Raw genomic sequence first — 23,792 nt, 5'->3', positions numbered from 1 at the left:
TCAGAATCCCTGTCTGCAGGTTCCAGGGCCTGGTCACAACCAGGCAGGTGACATGCTGCCTTTGCCTTACCAGCTCCCTCTGCAGGGCATGGGGGGGGGGGGGGGGCACCAGTCCAGGCACACGTGTCTAGCTGTCTCATGACTCGAGCAATGCTGTCATTTTATTTTTTTTAATATTTACTTATTTTTGAGAGAGAGAGAGTGTGAGCAGGGGAGGGGCAAAGAGAGAGGGAGAGAGACAGAGACACAGAATCTGAAGCAGGCTCCAGGCTCCAAGCTGTCAGCACGGAGCCTGGGGTGGGGCTCGAACCCATGACCTGTGAAATCATGACCTGAGCTGAAGTCCTGTGCCCAACCGATGGAGCCACCCAGGCGCCCCGATACTGTCGCTTTAATGGTGCGGTTCCCAGACCCAAATAAATCACATTTTAACCATACTTCAACTCACAAAGTCCTTTCCTATCCTGATCTTACTTGGCAGCTTAGAGCTCTCAAAAGCCCCAGTGAAAGCTGCCAAGCAGAGAGCCACTTCTGCCACATTCTGTTGGTGAAAGAGCGAGATGGGAGCCGCCCAGATCCCGCATGGGAGGCGAGCCTCACCGGAGGCTGGCTTTGGAGTCTGGCCACCACAAGAATGCTCACTGCTCACTATGATCTAGATGAGAACATCTGACTCTCACGGAAGGATTTTCTCTGTTGTCAGCTCAAAAGTGACCTTTTGCTTTTGAATTAAAACCCATACCCTTTGGTGTAACTATCAAGGCCTCGCACCGTCTAGGCTCAGTTTGTCTGGTGTCAAAGCTGCTGTCCTTCTCCAGTATATGCCATTGTGTCTATGAAGCACTTCCTTTCTCCAGTTTCCTCATCCCTGTGTGATCACTTCATTATCCTGGATGATCCAGCCCCAGTGCCCCCTACTGTCTGCTCCTAGCAGAGCCAGAATGAGTCACTATTTCCCCTGAGCTCTTAGAGGACCCTGGAGGGAGGAAGAGGTGGAGGAGGAGGAAGAGAAAACGCGAAGAAGGGGGAAGAATTCCTTGCGTGAATCATAAACGACAGGGAAAGCCAGACAGTTTGAACCACTGATTGGATGGACATACGTTATGCGTTGTTTTCAGTGTGTAAGGATACACGCACGCACACACACACGCTGAAGTTACACTGTCAGAAGCTGAGTCAGAGACCTTATTCTTTCCCCTCTAAACTTCACTGGCCACCTGGAAACTTACTGATCATCTCATCCCATTCAAACTCATATTGCTGTAACATCTTCCAGAGGACAGCCCCTGTCGTATGCATGTCGCATGTCAGCCTGTACAGGGAAAGAAAAACAAAGTTTTGGTTAAATCTGAGCCATTCACTGTACAAGGCAGGTTAGATGCCAATCTCCTTTTACCTTATGTCTCATGATATTCAGCGGCAAAGAACAGCCTAAGCAAAAGTAGAAGAAAATTTAAAAATGAAAGATACAGGACAGGGTCTTCTGGAAGCCAAGGAGGGGAGGTGTCAGCACACGTCAGTAGCAATGGGAACGTTGTCGGCCGAAGCGAGAAGTTCCCTTCTCGGGTCCTGTCAGCTTTTGTGTCTAATTCTATACGGGTGTCTCTTCCCTTGGTCTCGTCATCCCTCTCTTTCAGTGGTTGCAAAGCAGGTTTCTTTGCCTTTTTGCACATGGTCCAAACATGGCCGTACCATGGTGACCTTTACACTCTCCACAGCTACATCTTAAGACCTGGCATTTCTCTGTCCTGATTCCATATTCCCAAGGGGGAGAATCTGATTGGTCCAGATAGCTCCTGAATATTTCTGGGGAAAGTGGCCACTTCTGGTCTAAACAGTCATGGCTACTGTGGTGGGGAATGGGGACTTCACTTTCCACCATGTGGTTTTAGGACCTTCTTCATGTTTTTGTGGGGGAGATGTTCTCAGATAAAGTCTTTTGAGGTGGATGAGAAGAGACCTGCCCATGCTTACTAAGGCTTATAATTCTTATTTCATAGGGAAGAAAATGGAATTTCAGAAACTTTGTTTTTGGAGAGACAGACTCTTTCTCTTTCCTTATATTTAACACAGATATAAGGCCAACTTTGTGGACCACACCCCAGTGTCACCTTCAGCCCAAATTTGGCATAATTTAGTCATCTCCAAATATCAGGCTTTCTTTTTCTTTTTTTCTTTTTTCTTTCTTTCTTTCTTTCTTTGTCTTTCTTTCTGTCTTTTTCTTTCTTTGTCTTTCTTTCTTTCATCTTTCTGTGTCTTTCTTTCTTTTCTTTTTCTTTCTTTGTCTTTCTTTCTTTGTCTTTCTTTCTTTCTTTCTGTCTTTCTCTCTTTTTCTTTCTTTCTTTCTTTCTTTTGTCTTTCTTTCTTTCTTTCTTTCTTTCTTTCTTTCTTTCTTTCTTTCTTTCTTTCTTTCTTAATTGCAGAGGGGACCATCATTATGACACAGCATACAGCCCATTTACTTTGGGGTTGACAGGTTAATGGCATGCCTAGTATGTAACGAAAGAAAAGGCACTCCCTAAAACTCCTGGGGGTACATGGCTAACCTCCGGTTTCGTGAGCAGAAATTCATAAGGATAGAGTCATTAGGAAAAAAGTGTTTTTTTTGAATAGGTGATTGATAGCTTTTGAATAGTTTTTGAGTAGGTAATAGACCTGAAATTACTGGCAAAGGAGGGTTTCATTATCAAAAGCCAGAAGAGTCATTCTTAGCTTAAACTATTATGTGTCACAGGATAGTTTTCAGAGTTTCATACATTTATAAAAAGTATGACAGAGCCCATTATAATTCACCTCAGTCTGTCAAATGACTTTTAAATCTTCATTGAGAAATGTAGTGTCTGTAAAAACAAAAAGCAAAACCAAGAAAACAAAACAAAACCAATATTCTAATTGTGTGAAAACAGAGAAGAGAAATTTATCATGTGGATCTAATCCCATTTTCAAAAAAATAAAAAAGATATAAGGGGAATCAGTGAAGCAAAGAGAAGACAGGACTATGTCAGAAGCTATAACCAAACTATTTAAAAATTTTTACCGTGTGTTCATTTTTTGAGAGACAGGGACAGAGCGTGAGTGGGGGAGGGGCAGAGAGAGAGGGAGACACCGAATCTGAAGCGGGCTCCAGGCTCTGAAGTGACAGCACAGAGCCCGACACAGGGCTCGAACTCACGGACCACGAGATCTTGACCTGAGCCGAAGTCGGATACCCGACCGACTGAGCCACCCAGGCACCCCAACCAAACTATTTAAAAGCAATAGAAAAATAGATGTAACAGATCCTAGGAAGCAGGTTAATGTAGGTGATCTCTACTCAACTACCGATAGGAAGCCTGGTCTTGAATATTCTCTCACCGCAAGTAATCTCCAAAGCAGTTTCCCAGGACCTGCCAAAAAGGGGAGACGTTCTGAGTTTGATTCTTGAATAAAAAATAAACACTGCACAGCCTCCAACAAAGAGATGGTGCTCTGTCTAACGTCAAGCTGAAGGGAATAGTTTCTCTACTAAGGGCACTTAGGACAAATAACACTTACAATGTGGGGAATGGGCATGGAAAGGGTGGGGGGGGGGATTCAGTCCTTTTTTAGCGGAAGAGAATCAACAGGGAAGAATGAGGTGGGAACAATATGCTCTCATCCATCTCCTCTGTGAATTGTTATTGACAATACCAGCAAATTAATCAGGAAGCTTGCTGGTTTGATGATAAGGAAGCTGTCACTTTTCCTGCTGAGATTGACATGCCTCATGCCATCAGTATAATTGATGTCTGTTCAATAATACTCAGATCTGTCCCAGAATCTGTGCAAGAACATCTGATAGTTACATCAGATTTAAAAGTGAAATGCTAGAGAGGAGAGCGTCCAGATGGACACAGATGTTCTCAGACAAAATAAGATTAAAAAAAAAATTATTCAAAGCTGGTTAACAGATGCCATATTCAACAAAGGAATGGATGGTTCACGGTACACGTGTTGGTTTTGGAGTAAAGTACTTTGTATCCAACGAAGCCTTGGCTTCATTGCCGTTATTCTTGGGGCGATGGTGGTGAAGATTGTTTTTGGTGATCGCTTACATTTTTGAGCTCTTGCTAGACGACAATCTCGGCGGTAACTGCTTGACCTGCGTACCTCATTTACTCCAAACCCTGACACCATTAGGTAGCCACTATCCCCATTTTACAGATGAAAACACTGAGGCCTAGAGATACTGTGCCGTTTGTCCAAGGTCATGCAACCGGAAAATGGTGGATGCTACATGGAACCCGGGCTAGCCGCAAGCAGAGCTCATGCTTTTGAAATGGTCAGGACGAGAATCTGGGCTTCACCTCCGGTCAACACATACTGGATTTGTGCTTGTTCTTCCCCTGACCTGACTAAACACAGCGAACACAGAGGGCAGCCACCACCCTAAGAATCATATGCTTTCGGGTTCACCATCTTCAATTCAGCACTGCCCTGGACTCAGGCTCACAGAATTTACGCCTAATTTCTATCTCATGAGCACCAAGTCCTTGCCGTAGCAATGCGCAGAAAACCATCCCAAACTCACAACCCGCTGTTGTGACTCCCCAGATATTTGTCTACCTCATGGAGATGAAGGTAAGAAAATGGAATTTAGTAGCAGCTCACATTTATCTAACGAGCAACACAAACCCATTTGTATTCTTTTACTCATTACTTTCTTTTGCTCATTACTTTCTAAGGAAATTAAATGAAGTGACACATGCAAAGTACCTAGTGCGTGTTTAATTGTTGGTAACTGTCACTATTACGACCTCATGCTCAGACTCTTGATACTTTTTAGCCTCTCTTATCCGCAGAAGAAAGCACTTGAGTTCCCATTTAGTATCCTTTGGATACTAAGGGCACAGAAGTTGCTTAAACAGCGGATAAGATTTATTTGACAAAGCAGTTTTCTACCCAAAAAGGCCCAATCAGCCCCATGAGGCACATGGCTCTTAAATCAATCTCTGTGGAGCTGGAAGGCAGGGTCTGTTACATCACTGTCAGCTTTCTAGGACCCACAGAGGGGAAAACCTCCCCCAGCCCTCCCAGATCTCTCTCTTTAGCGGAAAGGAGTTTAAATCAAGGGTAGAATGGGCCCTCAAGCCAAGAGTCAGTGAAGCACCCCAGCGGAGGAGCCAGCCCGTTGTGGACATTGTTGGTGGATTACCCAGGATCTAATACACCTCCCACCAGTAGGAAACTCATTTTTTAGATTTTTGATTTATGTTTTATGTTCCTCATCTTCATTAAGTAGCTCATTTGCCTCAGGGGGAACTTACTCCATGCACAGCATCAAAGGTGAGCTGGTTTAGTTGCAAGGAAATCATCTCCCCTGTGAGTGATTGTTCCATGAAGGGTGTCGTACCCCACTGGGCCAGTGGATATAGGAAGCAGTGTTCTGGGGTCTTCCTCACTCTTCTGGGAGAACGTTCTAGAGCCAAGCTGTGCAGTAAGATAGCCACCAGCCACATGTGACTACTGAGCACTCGATGTATGGTGAGTCTAAACAGACATTAGGTCTCCAAGTTAGTATGAAACAAGAATGCAAAATCTCTTATTGATATTTTTACTATTGATTAAATATTGAAATGTTGGTGTTTTGTATATATTGGGTTAAAGAAAATATATTTTGGTGAATTTAATTTCGCCCATTTCTTTTGGCTCTTTTTTTTAAATAGATTTTTAAAATCAAGAATAATTAACGTATGGTGTTATATTACTATCACGTGTACAATATAATGATTTAACAATGCTATACATTAACCCCTGCTCATCATGATAAGTGTCTTCTTAATCCCCTTCACCTTTCCACCCATCTGCCCACCCACCTCCCCTCTGGTCACCACCAGTTTTTTCTCTAGAGTTAAGAGTCTATTTTTTTGTGTGCGTTTGTCTCTTTTCTCTTTGTTTATTTTGTGCCTTAAATTCCAGGTATGAGTGAAATCATGTGTTATTTGTCTTTCCCTGACTCAGTCACTTGTGCATTCATCAGTCAGTGGACAGTTACATTGCTTCCATATCTTTAATGTTTATTTCTTTTTAATACAGAGAAAGACAGAGCATGAACGAGGGAGGGTCAGAGAGAGGGAGACACAGAATCTGAAGCAGGCTCCAGGCTCCGAGCTGTCAGCACAGAGCCCAACGCAGGGCTTGAACTCACGGATTGTGAGATCATGACCTGAGCCGAAGCCGGATGCTTCACCGACCGAGCCACCCAGGCGCCCCACATTGTTTCCATATCTTGCCCGTTGTAGATAATGCTGCAACAAACATAGGGGTTCGTGTATCTTTTTGAATTAGTGTTTTTGTTTCCTTTGGGTAAATACTCAGTAGGTAGAATTGCTGGGTCTTTTTACTTTTTTGATATGACTCTTAGACCATTTAAATTAGATATATGGCTTGCTTTCTCCTGGACAGAACTATTTCACAGTGACTCCCATTAGTCTTCTAGGCATTGCTGTGTGCAGATAGGCCAAGAACTGCCATGGCCATGTTGCCATCAGCCTGTGGGTAAAGCCAGCACAGGCAGAGGAACAGAGTGAGGAGAAAGCCAGAACATGATGTTCAAAGAACCTCTGAACTTCCATTGACGTGATCTAATGGTTATTTTTATTGTTCAAGCAAATCTGAGATGAGGTTTCCTCTTACTTGCTATTGAAATAATTTACCCTTGTACATGGCCTTGAAGACTTACCTCCAGAGAACTTGGGGAAGGGGGTACACTGAGGTGTGAGTGTTTAGACCAGAATGAGGAAGAGAAAGCCTTGACCTCCAAGTCCGGTGACCGAGCTCCGAAGGAGCTGGGCAGGCAACCTCTCAGAGATGGGATATGACAGTGTTTCCAGAAGGTTGAACCGTCACTGATAACTTAGAGCTGGGAGACCGTCTGTGAGGACAAGCTCCAGGAGGGGGACTCTGGGGCAAATATAGAGCACGGGCCTCCTGACCTTCTACACCTCTCCAGCAACACAGGAAGGAAATGAGAAAATGAGGCTTAGTTGACCTGAACAGTCAGAGTGATTGTGCTGGTTGCCTCCCTTAGCCCCTCCAAGATACTCTCCACCCTTCTCTGCCCTGCTCCCTCTCTATAGGTCATCAAGAGCTGGCATTATCCCTCAACTTGAGATCATGGTTCCTGTCGGGGTGTCCTCTCCTTCTCAGCACCATGCCTCTCCTTTTTCCCCTTGTCCATTCAGGTCTGGCAATCGTCATGGTGCCCCCCTCCTTCTGCTGGCCCCAAGATTCTGAAACTGGTGGTTTACCTATACCCTACCCGTAACTTCATCAGTAGTCCTGGTTAAACTCTTTTCCACCGATCCAAATTGACTATGGCATCTTTTTCTGTAGGGACTCTGATATCATGCTACTTCCAGCTCTCCCGTGTTTTCTCTGACCAGGTTGTGGGACAAAGTTACCGAGGTCACAGACTGCCACATTCCAGTATGGAGAAGCGTCCAGTGATCAGAGAGTAGGGGTATGACTGGTGGACTGGAGCAGGAAGGTGAAGGGAGTTGGCTCAAGGAATGAGCCACGTGAGGCAGAGGTGATGGGCCCTCCCAGCTGACAGTGACTGGGTTTGGAATCTCGACATGGAAAGCGAGGAGTGCAGGTCAGAATGGACTGATCTTCACTCTTGACTTGTGACCTACAAAGTCATCTGTAAATCACACTCGTATCTGGACTCTGTAGGGTGCTGTATAGAGTTTCTAGAAGCCTCTTCTAAAATCCCACCTATACAGGGCATTCATGTTGAATGAACTTTCTGGAAATGCCATGAAGCCTGAGCTTATGGAGCTATGGAGTATGTATTGACCATTTATGACTCAGGTAGGTAGCCATGTGATCTGGTCTGGGTCGGCCCAGAGAGAAACTGGAAGGTTAGAGAAATTTGACTCCAACGTTGTTACCTCTCTTCCTCTCAGTTCTGCTCTTCTTTTTTTTCTTTCACCTCTTCTTAAACTTCCTGTCCCTTGGCGTCTGTTGGCTCAGTATTTTTCAAACGTCGGCCATTCCTTTGTGTACTTCTTCAGGATTTATGGCAAATAGTTACAACCGATATTGATTTATTCAATATTTTCTTAAACCGACTTGCTTGTTTTTTTTGTTTTCACTTTAACTGTCGTGTCCTAAACATTGACATTTATGAAACCACACATTTGACAACTGAGTTGTAATATTCCTTTTGTACATACACACAGATACGTAATTATGATAATCAAAAAAAATCATGTGCCAATTACATCATTCCAGGGGCCATCAGATCTATGGCTCCAGCTCAGGACACGTGAGATTGTCTGACAGTTTCTGGAATAGTGCTGATGATGGGAATGTCTATGTCTGCGCTATTTGGTACAGCAGGCAACAGCCCCATGTAGCGACCGGGTACTTGAAATGTGGCAAATGCAACCGTGAGACTGAATTTGTAGTATATTTAATTAATTAATCTAACGAATGTAAGCTTAAATTCGAACAGCCACATGCCGAGCGTGGCTACCATGGTGGATAAGCACAACTCTAGGGTATCTGCACTTAAAAATAAATCCTAGCAGAAGGGATGAACCTCAATACTGTATAAGCAGTTTGCATATTTTCCTAAGGACCCCGTGAGGGAGGTATTTCCGCATTCAGGCAGTAGGCGCAAGTCAGCGAGGGGAGGATTTGCCACTGCATCCTTAAATACACAAACAACGAAGCCATTCTCTGTTATTTACAGAAAGAGAGAGTGCGCGCGCGAGAGAGAGACCTGTAAATGAGCAAATTGTCATCCAGTCCCAGCCACATTCAAGATTTAAAAGGTTGACATTCCTTTTTTCCTTCTCTCTCCCCTTTTTTTTTTTAAACATCCAGCCTTCCTCATTAACCAGATATCTTCATTCTCTAAATATTTACCACCCAAACGAAATTTACAGTTTAATTTGCTGTATAAAATCATTTATTGACTGATAAACCTCATTACTAAGCTCCAGCACAGCCCCTGGTACTCCCGACAGTTTTAATTCTTGTAACAGCAGGCTCCTGCAAGAGAAAAACAATCCTGTCAAATGAACTGCGGGGGTCTAAATTATTCAAATACACTAAATCCATGCAGAACCCTTTCCCCGGCTCATAATTTTTCTTTCGGAGCCAACAATTAACTGGCAATATTCTAACTTGAACAATGACAGCCATTCTGAAAGAATTCTGGGAACGGGGAACATCCCACCTTCTCACGTGTCCTTTTGCTCCTGGGGCACCAGAGGAGTGACCCCTGCAGGAGGCCCTGTCTCTACCCAAACGCCTCGCCTCTTCAGAACGTATCATTCTCTCTCCCCTGTCCCCAGGTCAGAGACTGTCTTCTGGACATCAAGGTATGTGTGTGTCTGTGAGTGTTTGTTTCTAGCATTTATGAGGAGCATCGGTCTGCAATTAGTTAATTGCGTATGCATCCTTCTGCCTCTAGGGGAAAGAGGGCCTCCAGTTTTCTACCTGCAGATGCAACCAAACTAATTATTGAGCTGCTGATTCAGAAGGCAGGCCTATCTAATTGAGTCTGCAAAAAGAGAGAGAGGAAAAAAAAAACCCTCTAAAAATGTTATTAGCTCAGCACAGCAAATAGCAAGAGTCCGTCTCACATTTGAGAAGGAAAGTTTTTTTCCACCATGTTGGACCTCAGTCATGATCGGCACAGTGAATGGCCTTGAATGTCAGTGGATGTGGTTTTGTATCTCATTTCCCATAGCCTGTAGCCCCTAACAGTCATGGATCCCTCTGCCTGACACTCAATGTCAAAGTTCTTAAACAGGAAAAAGAATTGTTTTAAATGCTGATCTTGACAGTTCATCCATGTGTTGCTTCTTTTATCAGATATTTAGCGAGTGTCAACTCTCTGCTGGCTCATAGCACCTAGGAAGCATCATGGCACCAGATATGGGAGGCGAAGCAAAAGAGTGACACTTAATCAAAGTGGGTCTTAGTCCTTGACCCCTAGCTCAGGGCTGATGTGAATGTGTGAACTGGAAAAACTTCAGAGGTTTATTTAAAATGCAGATTCATTGGGGGCGCCTAGGGGGCTCAGTCAGTTAAGCGTCCGACTTTGGCTCAGGTCATTATCTCGCAGTCCGTGAGTTTGAGCCTTGCGTCAGGCTCTGTGCTGACGGCTCAGAGCCTGGAACCTGCTTCAGATTCTGTGTCTCCTTCTCTCTGTGCCCCTCCCTGCTTGCGCGCTCTCTCTCTCTCTCTCTCTCTCTCTCTCTCTCTGAAAAATACACAAACATTAAAAAAAATAAAATGCAGATTAATCGGACTCATCTCACACAGAGTAAATCAGAATTTCTGAGATGGAACCCAGGAATCTGCATTCTTCCATGCTTCCCCAGGCGGTTCTTCAGTGCTCGCAAATTTCAAAGTGTTGGCTTCCGGCTTGCCAGATGACTTACGCCTGGCACTGCTAGATGACCACGAAAGAAATGTCAGCCTCAATGGTACAGATAAGTAACCCAGAAGACCTCAGCGAGGGGTATACCCAAGGTCTGCACTCAGAGCTGGCTTAGAGCTGAAGAGACGAGGTGTGGGGTGTGTTTGTACAAATGCAAGGGGCAAACAGTCATTGTAACAGTGGTCGTCCTGCCTGTGGGGTTCATGGGGGCCTTGGTCTTGTGTTTACTGTTATTTTCTTCGTGGCTTTACTTGTTTACTTTATTAAATATTAAACTTTTAGTTTTAGAATGATAAGAACTTTGGAAAAGTGTGCACGGATGGTGTGGAGAGTCTCCTTGTACCTCACACCCAGTTCCCCCCATTATTAACGTCATCAGTTAGTGTGGCAACTTTGTCACAATTCCCGAACCAGAACCGATACGTGATTATTCACTGATCTCCATACTGGAACCGAATTTCCATAGTTTTAAACTTAGTATCGTCTCCCCCGTCCAGAATTCCATATGACACTCTGTCATCACGTCTCCTTGGGTTCCTCGTAGCTTTGACTGTTTCTCAGACTCGCTCTGTTTTTGATGGCCTTGATGGTTTGGAGGTGTATCCTTTAGGTGTTTCCTAGCCTGACCCTCCGTTGGAATTTGCCTGATGTTTTTTCTCATGATGTTTTTCTCATCGTCTTATCCCTGTCGATGTTGACCCCGCTCACCTGGCTGAGTATGTTTATGAGGCTTCCTCACTGTAAACTTACCTTTCCCCTCCCTTCCCGTCCTATGTGCTTAAAGTCAGTATGTGCAGCCCAAATTTAAGGGGTGGGGAATATGTTCCACCTCCCTGAGCAGAGAGTATTTACATAAATTTTTTGACATTGTTCTGTATGGAGGACTTGTGTATTCTCTTTCATTTGTTTTTCCATTCATTCATTCGAACGTTCATTATGTTAGTATGAGCTTATGGATGTTTATGTTATACTCTGGGTTTTAACCCGATATACTACGTTATTTATTTATTTATTTATTTTTGCTCACATTGCTCCAGTGGTAGATATTGGGGCGAATTCAACTGGCTTCTGTGTTCCTCTGACCTATCCACATAGTTCTGTCTTTTGAGCACTCTGCCGTTGCCTTTCCTGGCCGTAGTGGAGTTATCAAAATCCATGAGAGAAGTGCTTTCTAAGAGTATGCACTACACGCCTAGGTCGGTGGTAGAGATAAGGTTATAGAAGTTAAGGTACCAGGATCTCGTCTCTAGCAGTTCTGTTTCTAATGAGGCAGGGGGAGCTTGACCCTTGTTCCATTTTGCCATTGTCGGTTTGTTTCTCTAAGTGCCCCCATACAGAGGAGCATGGGATGCCACAGTGTCTCAGAGGAGAGGACACCTTCATCTAGTTTGGAACATGTGGGGAAACCTTCCAAAGGAGGCAACTCTTCAGCTGAGTTCTGAAGAATTGATCAGTATTTTGAATACGTGTCTGTTGAGTGTTCTAGTACAGGCTGGGTGTTGAGAACATAATGGAGGGGAGAAGAAGCCGGATAAGGTTACTGGATTCACGGAGACCTCAGTTAAGTGAGGAACTCAAGTGTTTAGTAGCACAAGGGGCACCGAATCAGTTGGCGACCTGGTGGTGCAGCCCTGAGGTTTCGCCTGCAAACTTTCCTTTGGGTTCTCACAGCTCCGTGTCCGTTGAGCCCCTCTGCGAGCATGTTCCGCCAAGATTCCAAAGCCCCTGGCTTACCGGGAGCTGTGTGCTGACTCCTGTGCGTTGCATCAGGCACAAGGGAGAGGGGAGGAAAGGCGGGGGCCAAGTGGGACAACTTCCATTTTATCCTTTTTATATGTAAATGTGACTTTAAATAATATTTTGTAATGACCTGCATTTCTGTTAGGAAATATCTCTTGATGATTTATCTTTCTCTCTGCAATTATGACAGCCTAGTGATCTTGTTAATTAATGCCAAAGTGGGTTTTTCAGCACCTCATGAAAGGCTTGTCCTTTCAGGACACCGACACTCATGCCAGGGGCACAGAAAGCCGTTTTCTGGTGGGTAGAAACAGACCTTTTGATCCCCCACCTCCTCCTTTTCCTCTCCTTTGGCCTCTTATTATATTTCCATTTTCCCTGTTCTGTATCTCCTCCTCTTCCTCTTCATTCTCAGCCCTCTACCTTTCTCCTTTTCCTTTTCTTCTCTTCCAAAACACAGCTGCTCCTTATTGCTCTGAAGCGTTGTTTTAAATAGTTCATCAGTGTGTTCCTTTGGAGGCTCTCTTCTCTTCTGGAAGGATTGTTTTATTTTACCGTTTCATTCGATATTTCCTATTCAGTAAGTTTTGGTTACCTTACAGACATCAGGGAAACAAGAGGGAACCAGAGCGCGTCCTGCCTGCAAGACTCTTAATTTTGACCCATAAAAATTACTAACACGTTGAATGAGTGAATGAACGATTCTGTGGTCCAATAAATGTGTTAATCCTACCTCACGGCTGGCAAACTGTGGCCTGAAGGCCAAATACTTGCGTGTTTTTGTAAATAAAGTTTTATCGGAACGCGGCCACACCCATTCACTTGCATATTACCCATGGCTGCTTTCCTGCTACAACCACAGTTGAGTTGTTGCACGATAGAAGCCCTGTGGCCCACAGTGCCTAAACTATCTACTTTCTGGCCCTTTACAGAAAAAGTTTCCCGATCCCTGCTCTGTTCCCTCACTGGAGATTCTGAATGCCCATTATATATTCAAAAGTCTGAAAAAATTCTGCGGTCAGAAAACTTGATTTCTTCAACTCATTTTTTTCCCCAAACGTATCTGATCACAGAACCCTCCTCCAACCCTCATTTTCATGAATTGACTTTGTAGACATTGCCCTTAGATGAAATGCCTAGACCTGAAGTTTGTCTTTGTCTGCCTGATTTCCATTCTGGCCCTCTGTCTTCCCCTGGCTGGACTTCCCCTGGCTAACTCCAGCTCCTCTCTCAGCCCCTTTGAAAATACCCTTCCACTCAGGCATGAACGCAGGGATTCTCCTCCATTCCAGTGAGACAGGTTTCTCTTTCCAGGAGCAATGATGTGTAAAGCCCAAGTCACCACTCATGGCAAAACAAGTTAGACGGGTCTTCTATCCATGGGGTTTCCACTCTTGCCTCCTCTGAGTCATGTCAAAGGAAACTCGTTTCGATTTGTGGTTTATTTTTCTGTGGTATTCTTAAAGCAGAGATTAAATGGAGAAGGCTTAAAGATCAGCCTGACCTGAAGGGAGGGACACGGTGGTATTGAAAATCCCAGCAGGTGTCAGTTTCCCCTAAGGTCCCGAGAGAACCTGGGGAGCTACCGCAGGAGATCGGCCTTCCTGTCCTGGATGTTGGGGGGTGGTCTTTGGAGCGGAAGACTCAGATTATACCTTGGCACTTGGAGCGTGCCTTAAAAGTAGACGTGGGCTCCAAGGTCACTTCCCAGTCCTGCTGCTTCTTTTGTTCTCATAAATGAGGCTTGAGGAAGACAGCAGAGTGTCGGGTACCACAGGTGGGGTGTGGGGACAAATGCTTTTTCACTGGGCTGGGGGCGTGAAGTCGATAGATAGCCACCAGCCGTAGAACCTGGAAGAGGGCATTTCCAGAGCCAAATAAATAACCACAGCGCTAAAGTCAAGGAATGGTGCACAGAGCCCAGTGTAAGTGTGGCAGGCAAAATTATAAAGGAGTATTTTCTCTCACCCTCCAAATTTCCTAATCGCCAGGAAAATGAATGTGATGGTGTTACTCCTGTGATTATGTGATATTACATAGCAGAAGGGGTTTCGTAATTAAGATGTAATTAAGGTTACTAATCAGTTGGCCTTAAAATAGGAGATCAGCAGTTTTCTTCATCTAGTGGCACAAAAGGAAGTCAGAAAGATTCAGTGCACAAGAAGGACTGCCCTGTTTCCTGCTTTGAAGATGCAGGGAGCCATGTGCCAGGATACAAGAACAACCACCACAAGCTGAGAGCAACCCCCACTGACAACCAGCAAGGGAATGGGGACTTGAGACCTGCAACCACAAGGAACTGAATTCTGCCAACAACCTGAATGAGCCCAGAAGCATGTTCTTCCCCAGATCCTTCAGATAGCATTTAGCCTGGCTCACACTTTGATTTCAGCCTTGAAAGATCCTGAGTAGAGAACTGAGCCATGCCGTACTGGGCCTCTGACTTTCAGAACTGTGAGCTACTAACGTATTTTGTTGAAGCTGCTAAGTTTGTGGTCATTCGCTTAGTGGGAAACTAAGATAATAAGCAAAGCATCAAGATGGCTAATAATTTGATGAGGAGTGTCAAAGGGGCATATTATAATGTTTTTATAGCATCCCTTACTTTGTTAAGCTAACACTTCCCTCTTCTATAATAATCTTGGCTAGTCTCTGTGGTTTCTTTCAAATCTACTGCATGTCTCCACTCCACCCCAGGAGTTGACATCAGATCCAAGTCTTCCTAACGACAGGATTTCAACCTCCTGGCTACACTGATAAGTTCAGGAGTAAATTTATAACATAAGTGGGGCCGACAAAAATTATCGGAAAGACAATCTCAATGAACTCTTGAGCCATGAAGACTATGTGAGTTTCTTTTCTGGTAGTTGGAGAAAGCTTGGGAATAAAGCAACCACAGAGGAAAACAGAATTGTCAGATGGAGAGAGTCCATGCAATTGAAACATAACTCCAACTAGCACCCATGTCAGAGTGCAGGATTTGTGAGCCCCATACCGTTCTCTGAGGTTGGGCTAGTTTTACATAATAGGTTGAATCCCCAAAACCATACCAGATGTCATGGAACAGGCACACAGGTCTCTCATCTGCCCGTCAGGATTTCCCCATGAGTCTGCCGCTAACTCATATGTGACCTCGGGCCAATTGCTTCTCCTCTTTTACTTACAAAGTTAGGGTTTGGATAAGAACTAGCAGAGTTCTTGAAGACCAGCTAACACCACGTGATATCCATGATTCCCTGGATGCACACCTGCGATCTGATTCTCTAATGGATATGGACCTGTGTGTGCGAACATCGGAGATTTGGAATCATTGTTCTATACTTATTAGTATGGCACTCGTCATTCAGAGTTTCATGGTACCCGAAGATCTTTCGTGGGTGTGAGACTCCTGGCCTTCTCTAGTTGTGCTGTGAGCATTGTCATCTACCTGTCATGGAAGAGGTAATGCGGTTCAGAGAGGCAAAGCGACTTGCTTAAGCTCAGGGAACCGGTAAGTAGCAGAGCCAAGAGGAAATCCGAGAGAGCCCAGCTCTGTGGCACTGCCCTTTCTGCCACTATCCTTGCGTCATTCAGACTGCTCGGGGAGGGTTTCTCTGCACGTGGCTGCCCTTCTGTGTTCCGCACGCTCAACGTTTGGGTTTGTGCCGGAGGAGCCCGGTGCATCGGCCTGGAAGCGTCCGCCCTGTGACTGCCCATTATAAGACCAGCACTGCCACAGAACCAGTTTCTAAGCACTGTCCACAGAAAAGCCTGAGCAAGCCCGAGTCTCGCCCGTGGTTTGAAGAACTCTAATGAAGGGTTGATCTGTGTCCTGGGCCTGAGTCTAAAGAAACTAAAGAAGAAGAGACAAAGGAGTAGCAGATGAAGAGACACAGATTGACCTTTCTTCTAGCGTCTGGTTTGAAACCCAAGTGGGTCTGAAGACGGGGCCAAGAATTCCGCGCACGGTCCCTCAATTACATGCTGTGCAGGGGGAGATGGCTTCACGCGCTTGGGACGTGCCAGGGAAGGTTGACAGCCCGAAGGCGTGGGGCAGACCTCCTGCTTCCAGCGGGGCTCCGAGCCCCATAGGAACAGGGAGGAGCTGGGCCCACCTGTGCTGGGCGTTCTCCCTGGCTCTGGCATCCAGCAGGCCGCTCCCTTCTGTCCTGGGGCGGGAAGAGGAGGAAGCGGTGTGCTAACCAAGTCCAGTCCAAGGGGAAGGAACTATCATGAGTTAAGGAGCGTTTCTTCCTAAAATAAACATAATCCTTGCACAAGCGTGTACCTTTTCCCGGACTATCGGCCATGAGAAGAGCATTGTCCTTTGGTGCTGCGATGTGGCGTCTGCCCATCCGTCCTTCCTTGGTCCCCTGCAGTGTCCTGGGATCCCTTTGGAGCAGAGATGAAACCTGAGTGTGCCCTGACACCTTGCCTTCGTTTTACAAGATTAGACCTGGAGAGCGACGCTTACCCTTCTGCATGGAAAGTAACTTCCACTCCTTATGGTGTCTTTAATCTCTGTGCCATAGGCCGAGAAAACTCAAATAGCCATTTTCAGCTTTGATAAAGAAAACCAAAATAAACTAGTCTGGCAAAGGGTATCTACAGGAAGTCCCAAATGCTCATTAGGTTCTCCCATGAAGGAAAAGTGCCCTAAAGCCTTGCAACTCAAACTGTGGCCCGTGGATCTGTAGCACCGCATCCCCGGAGAGCCTGTTAGAAGTGAAGAGTCTTAGGACTTGCCCTGGCTCACCCTGAACTGGAACCTGCATTTGAACAAGATCCCAGGTGATCTGTGCGCTCATTACAATTTGAGAAGCACTGCCGTGAAGTCCTTCCCACCCAGGTGAAAGGACAATCCAGTTGTGAATACTTCAGTACACATCCATCCCACCACCAGGGGAAAGATGCAGGTATACTAATAATCAGGAGAGAGTGTTGGGGAACGTGTATTTCAGTGTGTGTGTGGGGGGGGTAGGGTACCACCGGTCCTCCTCTCTGAGAGAAAATTGGTTGACTGTTTTCGTAAAGACTGAGCAGACACATTCATTCATTTACTTTTTGTTTGTTTTGAGAGATGACTCTGGGCTCCACACTTTGCAATAATCTCGGCGTACTCTGGTGAAAAAATAGACATCATCTCTGTGCACATGGAATTTATCGCCTGCTGGGAGCGACGTATGTTTACTTTTCTATTTGTCTGCAGTTGTGACCGGGAGGAAAAGAACAGGGGGCTGCGCAGGAGCGACTCGGTTACCTTGGTAGGAGCGAGGTGATTTCAGGGCATTCTGGAGGGGGAATCATACAGATCATCTCGACCAGGGACCAGGAAGCTAGAGCTCATGGGTCAACTCCAGCTTGTCACGTGTTTTTTATATGACGTTTTAATGGAACAAAGACACTCCCATTTACTCGTATTTAGGGCGGCTCTGGCCCTACAGCAGCCGATTCCAGTAGTTGTGACAGAGACCGTGTGGCTCGGCAACAGCTAAAATATTTATTATCTGGCCCTTGGAGAGTAAGTTTGCTCCAGCCTTTTAGGGTTTTTGTTTTGTTTTGTTGGCGATGAGCGAAATGATATCCAGGCAGGGGAAGTTAATTACCCACGATCACAGAGCAAATGAATGCAGAGCAAGCATAGGACTCCCCCTTCCCTGACTCTCAGGGTTGGCAGGGGCACCGGGAATATCTAGGACGTGCTATGGCAGAGGGACAAGTGGAGCCAAGGACCCTGTCTGGGCAAGGGCCCCAAGCAGCAAGCTGTGGACTTAGAAGCTGGCCTTGGTAGATTGGAGAGACTGTCCAAGGCCCAGTGGGGAGAGGAGGTCACAGTGCACCCAGGAAGGAGGGAGGAGCTAAGCCTTGAGCTAACGCGCAGACACCCAACCGAGGAGAAGTGGGGTGACGATTTACATAGCAGTGGTTCAGAAAGCCCACAAACAGTGTCTTTCTCCAGAAAACTCCATTTCTACAGACCTGAAATGCCAACCCCAACAGAATGAAAATGAGAGTGTATGTGGGGTGGGTACAGAGGTGGGGGACCTGGGCCAACGAGCCTTACAGGCAAGGAGAAGAACAAATATAGACCCCAAGGCAAGCAAGGGCATGAAGCAGCTAAGAAACTGTAAGGAACTCAGTGTGGATCGTCCACTTTGCACTTTTTCTGAACTTGACCTCACTGTGGGTAAGACCACCTCCCTAGTCATCGCCAAGGCAGACTCTTCACTGGGGCTTTTGAGCCACATCATCTGAGCAAAAGGCTTCCGCATATAGGAAGAAGGTGCTAATTCCTTGCTCTGGCTCATGCCTTAAGCAGAACAAAACAAGACAAAACAGCACAACAGAACTCCCTGGTGCTGACCATCTGATACCATCAGGTTCTGCATCTGAGGGAGATTATTTTTGACTATGTTTTTCAATTAAGCGAGTATCCTAGAAATAATATCAGTCATTAGAGTTAAGCCCCATTCATCAATGTATATTGATTGATCTTAGTCATATTCAAATAGGAGAATGGAGGCCACTGGGGGGAAGGCATTTTTTGTTTTTGTTTTTTGTTTTTCTGTGAAGTCCAGTTAGATGTGCTTAAAAGTAGAGAAAATAGAGGCGTTGAATTCACTCTTGAGCTTGTCAAAGAAATCCAGCAATTACTTTAAAAAAGTGACAAACTCGGCCAGCTTTCTATCTGGCTGTTGGTTGGTCTTTCAGTCATCGTGTGATATGGTTGAACCTCATTGTTAGGGGCAAGCCACTCTGCTCCTGGATTAAAGGACTGTTCTGAAACTTGTAGTCACTAATTATTTGGGATTTTTTTTCCCGCCTGATGTTGTCATTTGAACTAAAGGCTAAGACTAGAGTCTCATTTATTACCGTGATTCCTCCATAACAGGGATGGATATGGAATTTAAATACAACCCTCTTCTGAAAGCCACGGTGCCTGCTCACACACAAAAATGTTCACTGAGTACGCTGAAATGTCAGAAGCAAGACTCTTATGGAATCTGGTAGCAATGTCTGACATGCTCTGGAAAATTCCGATGTAGTAGACAGAGGGCTCCAAGGCTAAAATTTAACTATTTTCCCCTAAAGTTTAATTTCCATGGCTTGATTTCATAAAAAGCAATTTTCATCATGGTTTTTAGGTGGTCATAATTGAAAGAGAAATTTCTCCCCCTGAGAGGGTCTCTGAAGATAGCTGTCTTTGACATTGATGCATCTCCCTCTTGGCCAGAAGCCACAGAGATGGGTCCCCCTCATGTTAGATCATTAATTGTTCGTCTCCAGGTTTGCACGCACTAAGCTGAGAACTGAGGCAATTATGCAATTAAGTCAAGCAAAAAACGATGCTTGTGCTCCACTGATCCACAATTTTAGTTGACAGTTGCTTTGACTTGACTTGTCCTGATAATTGCTTCAAGTCCTCCATGACCCTCTGACAGAAAGTGTGAGCTCCTTTAGAGAGTGTGTGATTTGCGGGGGACAGTTCCACCATCTTCTTCCAGAAAAGTGGGGAGTGGATGGTGATAGGTTTCATTGACGTCAAATACAACCTGTGTTAGTTGGGATTTGCCCAGAGGCTGATCCTAAGACAAGATCCCAGATGCATTGGATTATCCCAGAAGTGATTCCGGGAAGTGTTGGTAGAGGGATGAGGGCATAAGACCGCAAATTACCTCTGCGGGTAACGAGCTTACCCCCACGGGGCACATCTAAGAACCAGTGTAGGCACCCTGCTCAGAATTCCTGCCTGAGGGAGATACACAGACCCCCAGTGGTCACTGTTCAGGGCCTTTACCGGAGGCATTAGCTCTTTAGCACTTGGGGCACAGTGGGCTCCAGCTTACAGGGAAAGCCATCGGGCAAAGAGAGGCAGATGTTGGCCTGTGAAGTCTGGCCGGCAGGCTCCGCGAAGAGGAGTCCCAAACGGAACGGACGGGGCACCAGCTCTACGTCCAGACCTCCTCTAGCCAAAAACCCTCACTTTTTGTCCCTCCAGATCTAGCTCCACCTTTCTTTTATTCTCTGCTTTCAGAATAAATTCTGATGTTCGGACCTGACCTTGACGAGCGTGCACCTTGTCATTCTCCTGGAGAAGGTAAGTCACCAGTGGAACATGCACATGACTTTTCAGTGTCTTCGCAAAACTCAAGATATTAGAGATACTTCAGATAAAATAGTCCCATGCTGGATTACATGAGTTGGATGATGCCTCTTATAAAACTAACTCCATAATGTTACCTATTTTTACTCTCAGGTACCCTTTTGTCTTTAAAAAGAAAAAAAAATGTAAAACTTTAAAACAGAAACACCCCACTGTATCTGGTCCTTCTGTATGCCTTTCAACAGCCTCTGGCTCGAGGTAATGTCATCCTGATCAGATTATTTTCTTTGCTAGACTACACACATAGCCAGGCCAAGCCAAATCAACACGTATTTATTTAACAATTAATGTGTATCATGATTACATAAGGTAAGTACTTCTCAACCACATACTGTGTAACTTGCTCTAAGTCAACTTTTCGTCTTTGCCTCTGGTATTACTTGCAAATACATCTAGGAAAGGAATGGACACTGAGCTAACAATGGGTTTGCAGGATGGAAAGCATAATCCCCTTTCCGCATTTTGCCTCATGTAACGTTCTTAGAAAACCCGAGTACACATGAGCTCAGGAATTGTTCCCACCAGTATTTACAATGGGATCCTTTATTCTTTCAATTACAGCTCCTTTAAGAATGCTTGATAATATTAATATCTAAGTGTCACGGGCACAGAAATTTAGGATAATCTTTTGGCTCCCTGGAAGGAAGTCCGCATGGATAGATAAGTACCCAGAAGAGAGTTGTAAGGGAGCAGGCCTTGTACATCATTCTTATTAGCTGGGATCTCATTTATCTCATCTCCTGAGACCTTCGTGTAATGCTCTGTGCTCCGAGAGCCTTCACTAGCTCCCCTGGACAGAGCGAGTTGTTTTTCTGATTCTCCCACCTCCACCACTCTGTTTGGTGTTTACCTGTTTTACACCCTACATAGTGAATTTCTCAGAGCAAGGATAGTATCTTATTCAAAATGGGAATTTAGGGGGTGCCTGGGTGGCTCAGTTGGTTGAGCATCTGACTCTTGATTTTGGCTCAGGTCATGATCCCAGGGCCATGGGGTCAAGCCCCTCATCAGACTCTGTGCTGAGTGTGGAACCTGCTTGAAATTCTCCCTCTCTCTCTCCCCCCACAGCTCTTCCTTTGTCCCTCTCCCCCACTCACTCTCTCTCTCTGAAATAAAAAAAATGAGAATTTAAAATTCTCCTCTTGCGTAGGATAGTGACTAGGACATAATGGGTGATCAGCAAATGCTTGTTAAGTTGACATGAGGAAGAGTGTTCTTTATTCTGATAATGGCTACAAAAAAAAATCTACACCAAATATCATAATTAGTGGTGAAATATTTAAAGCTTTCCCTTGAGATTGGGAACCAAACAAGAATGCCTACTATCTTTTTAATGTCACAGTGCATATCCAAGCCAGTTCAGTGAGGAAAGGACAAGAAATTTTAAAATATAAGGATAAGGGGAGCCTGGGTGGCTCAGTCGCTTGAGTGTCTGATTTCGTCTCAGACGTGATCTCGCGGTTAACCAGTTCGAGCCCCACATCAGGCTCTGTGCTGACAGCTCAGAGCCTGGGGCCTGCTTCAGATTCTGTGTGTCTCCCTCTCTGCCCCACCCCGCTCATGCTCTGTCTCTCTCTGTCTCAAAAATAAAAAAAAAAAACATTAAAAAAATTTGTTTTAAAATGTAAGGATAAGAAAGGAAGAAATACAACTATCATTAGCACACAACATTACTGGAAAGTAGAAATCTAAAAGTCTACAAGTAAAGTGTAAGAACTAATAAGTGAATTTAGCAAGGTTGATAAATATAAAGTCAGTATGGAAATATGTACGTCTGTGTACCAGCAACAAATACTTAAGAAAATGAAATGAGGGTCACCAGGATGCATTAGCAAATAGCATCACATACATTAAATATTAGGGGAAAAAAATCTAACAAAAGATGTACGTGACTTCTAAAACTATAAAACATCATTGAAAGAAATTAAAGAACGTGGTCTTCCCCCCAACCCTCATGCTTTCCATGGTTGTGGACGTGCAGAGTACAGAGTATCCTGGGAGCGTAGAGTGGCCGAGAAGGAATCACAGAACGATCGAGACCCTGGTTCGTATAGATCCGGGTAGGCTCTTCTAGTTATCAGTTGCTGTGTAACAAATGACCCCACACTTTGTGGCTGAAAACAGCGTTCAGTTGCTTGTAGATCTGTACTTTGGGCGGCGGCTCGGCAAGGGTGGCTCGTTGCTGCTCCGTGTTGCGTCAGCTAGAAAAGCCGGACGCGGTGCTGGGAAATTTCTAGATGATTCCAGTACGCGGCTGCTGAGTGGGTGCTGGGTGTTGGCCGAAAGCTCCGCACAAGCGTGTGCCTCTCTTTGGGCAGCTTGGGCTTTCTCCTGGAGTGGCCCCAAGAGAGAGCGTCAAGGAGAAAAGGATAGACGTGCATGGTGTTTGTATGACCTGGCCTCCAAAGTCACGCAGAATCACTGGCACCGCACTGTGTCGATCCAGGCAGTCAAAAAGTGCCACTCAGTTTTAAGAGGAGGGGACATAGACTCCACCTCTTTGCGGGGAAGCAGCAAGGTTCCAGAAGAACATGTGGGGCAGGAGATGTTATTGTGGCCACCGTAGAAAATAAAATCTGCCACAAAGGCTCCAGTAAGCTTTCTGGATTTTCTCTTTTGTTACAAAGTTTTGAGCAGAGGGGTGACGTGACCTGACCTGGGATGTATTTTGCCTTATTATTTTACCTTATATTTGTATCTGGGCTTTGATTCCACAGATAGGATTTTGTTCTAGAACTAAAACACATGGGTCATTGCATATATAACTGTGACCCTACGGAAGTCAGGGGCCCAGCATATTGCTGAATATCATCAAGTGCTGGGATCCTTTAGAGTTTTGTGTGGTCATATCCAGCGGCCAGACCTGGGCGGATGGGCCCATGAGTCCCAGCAGTTCTGTACACACGGGGATCTTCGTGTGCCAGAGAAGGGGCGTGGTGAAGAGACCCGTTTTCTCAGGCTGGGGCGTCGGCTTCCTAAGCGAAGACACAGACTGTGCAGAGACAGCTGCCCGGCAGAGGCAAGGGCTGTTGGAATGTGTCTTGACGACCATAGAGGAAGGTCTACCCCTCTTGATTTGGAGCGATTTCCCAATTCTTACCCAGAGTCAGATGGAGTCTTTGGATGAGATGAGTGAAGGGAGACAATGTGCTTGCTTCCTGTCCTCCCGGGCACTGGGGAGAAGGCCAAGGAACTAAGTAGGTCACAAGAGGCAGGAAGAGAAAAAAAGAGAAGAGCCCCAGAGATGGAATTTCTAGGGGAACCCTCGCCAACTTGGATGAAACGTTCTCTAGATTACTTGTACAGCTCAGTATGGCGTCATGGGGCAATCGCCAGCACGACAGTCAGAGAAAACGGCATTTGAATCTTACCTCCAGCACCCGTGAGCTGTGTGCTGGTAGACATGTAATAAAGTCACACCTCAGTCTGTCCATTAAAAATTAAAGGTAAGGATGGCCACCAAAGGTCATTTTGAGGACTGAGTGAAAT

At 45.4% G+C, this 23,792-nt stretch overlaps 1 long non-coding RNA gene across 1 annotated transcript in view; it reads left to right on the top strand.

The window, feature by feature from the left end:
* The window catches only part of LOC132690113 (uncharacterized), a 771,167-nt gene that overhangs the window by 331,561 nt on the left and 415,814 nt on the right, over positions 1 to 23,792 (top strand). Inside the window, exon 5 of the long non-coding RNA XR_013552544.2 lies at positions 20,175 to 20,237. This is a non-coding gene — a long non-coding RNA (uncharacterized LOC132690113). The remainder of the gene's footprint in view (positions 1 to 20,174; positions 20,238 to 23,792) is intronic.

The sequence above is a fragment of the Panthera onca genome, chromosome E2, assembly GCF_046562875.1.
Source record: "Panthera onca isolate mPanOnc1 chromosome E2, mPanOnc1 haplotype 2, whole genome shotgun sequence".
Classification (NCBI taxonomy): domain Eukaryota; kingdom Metazoa; phylum Chordata; class Mammalia; order Carnivora; family Felidae; genus Panthera; species Panthera onca.
This window is presented reverse-complemented; position numbering and strand designations above follow the sequence as displayed.